This window comes from Rana temporaria, chromosome 2 (genome assembly GCF_905171775.1).
Source record: "Rana temporaria chromosome 2, aRanTem1.1, whole genome shotgun sequence".
Classification (NCBI taxonomy): Eukaryota; Metazoa; Chordata; class Amphibia; order Anura; family Ranidae; genus Rana; species Rana temporaria.
The window spans coordinates 528,667,770-528,670,007 of record NC_053490.1 but is presented as its reverse complement, the minus strand read 5'-3'; the positions used below and the strand labels follow the sequence as shown (position 1 = coordinate 528,670,007).

Genomic DNA, 2,238 nt, shown 5'->3' with positions numbered 1-2,238 from the left:
GGCCCTTGGGGAACCATTCCATCCACTGACACCAAAGATAGCACACAATTCCTCCCCACAGACAATAATGTCGGGGGACACTTCTTCCCACAGACACCAATGATGGGGCATTATTCCTCCCTTGAATGCCAACAATGGGGCACTATTCCTTCCACTAAATCCAAGGATAGGGCATTGTTTACTCCCGCTGACCACAGTCTGGACACCATAAAGCCTGAAGGACAGAAAACTGGCCATTTATTTAGAACGTTTGGAGAAACCTTCACTAGAGGTATCTCCTAAAAGTTTTTAGTAAATCAGATGAAATTATATATATATATAAAAAATCAGATAACAATTCAAAAATAAAATTGTGCTTTCCACCAAACCTGCCATCTTGCAGTAGGGGCAATTGTTAGTGAAAAATAATGAACACAAGAGGCAAAAGGTGAGGAACCCGTTATATATTCTCTAGACCCTTCCGCAAGCATGGTCCGGTGCAACTGTCAACCTACAGTATATGCACATCTACAAGAAGGGTGATATTGTAGACATCAAGGGTACAGGCACAATCCAGAAAGGTATGCCACACAAGTGCTACCATGGCAAGACTGGCCGGATCTACAATGTCACACAGCATGCTGTTGGAATAATTGTGAACAAACAAGTCAAAGGTATTCTTGCCAAGAGAATCCATGTTTGTGTAGAGCACAATCGCCACTCAAAGAGCAGAGACAGTTTCCTGCAACGTGTGAAGGAAAATCAGAGGAAGAAAAAGGAAGCCAAGGAGAACGGCACCTTAAACATTAGCCAGACCAACCAAGTGAAGCTCACTTTGTCCAAACATTTGTAAAGGAACCTGAGCTCCTTGAGCCAATTCCATATGAGTTCAAGGCATAAAATACATCCCTTTCTCAAAAAAAAAAAAATATATATAAAAAATCATATAAAAATGTAAACAAGTTAAAAGTATTTTTGGATAAACTGTAAAATAGCTAGATAAAATAATTACGTATACGTTCATTTTGTTTTTCTATGCTGGATAAAAAAATCGTTGTCATTAATATTTTAGGAAAGTAAAAAAAAAAATGTAAAACAAGGAAAAGTTTCCTCCCCAACAAGAGCCATTCTATTTTTTTTATCAAGCTGACCCTCGCTGCCATCACAGGACGTCTCTTAATCTTAATTAAATCTCTGGATGAACACGGTGCATAAACTATACATGAAATTAATAAGGATTTATCGATTAGTTTATAAATATAATTCCATAAACTCGGCAGAGAGCTGTTTAACACGGCGGAAAGAGGACGCTGATTAAAAGCAGATAAATATTTATTAAAGCTCGAGTCTTGATTTATGGAGCCATATTGGCCTAAACGGATGTAATTTGGAATCTGGGGCTCATTTAGTGTCAAGTGAACATTCATTAAATTTGAAGTCTTTTCCCCTTCATTATGTATCATGTGTTTTCTGAGCCACTTCATCTATCCAGAACGCCAATCGGATCTTGGCTTCTAGGTATTAGCATTCCATCTGGAAGAATTCTGTTTTTTTTTTTCTATCAAAGCAAGAGGAGAAAATTCATATTTATGCTCAGCATTGCTTTTGACAACATTTACAAGCCAGTGGTAGCTGATGTATGAAAATTAGAGGGAAATTATGGGCAAAAAAAAAAGAAAAATTACCTATATGAAGAAGTCCCACAGTAGCATTGAGGCTGGGTTCACACTACTACACTACTTTCATCCTACTTTGCTCTGTGTTCAATGTTTCCCTATGAGAGCGTCTTGTAGCGTCCTACACAAGTCGGTCCGACTTTGAAAATGCTCCCTGTACTACTTTTGGTCCTACATTGATCCTACTTCAGGCCCATTGAATATCATTGAAGTCGGACCAAAGTAGTATCCTGTTCATGAAAGTAGGATGGATGTAGGACCAATGTAGGATCAATGTAGGACCAATGTAGCAGAGCAAAGTAGGATGAAAGTAGTGTAGTAGTGTGAACCCAGCCTTACACAGTAGTTTTCTTTTTACCGAGCCCTGCCCTGTGTAGTTGTTGTCAGGTCACCCGTAGCCAGGTGACAAGTGCACCCCGTAGGGGTCAGGGATGCACCACAGGGTGGTGAATCCTATGGCCGACTGCTGCTAGCGGAGACGAAGCGTGAACCTAAGATCACCCAGGGCGCGGAGTCTAAGACCCAGTATTGTATTCACCAGAGCCTTTGATGGTAAGGATGGTCTTGGCCGCTACTGGGTCCA

At 40.3% G+C, this 2,238-nt stretch overlaps 1 pseudogene; it reads left to right on the top strand.

Annotated features, from left to right (window-relative positions):
- Positions 1-404: 404 nt before the first annotated feature.
- On the top strand, positions 405-879 carry LOC120928385 (annotated as a pseudogene).
- Positions 880-2,238: the final 1,359 nt, after the last annotated feature.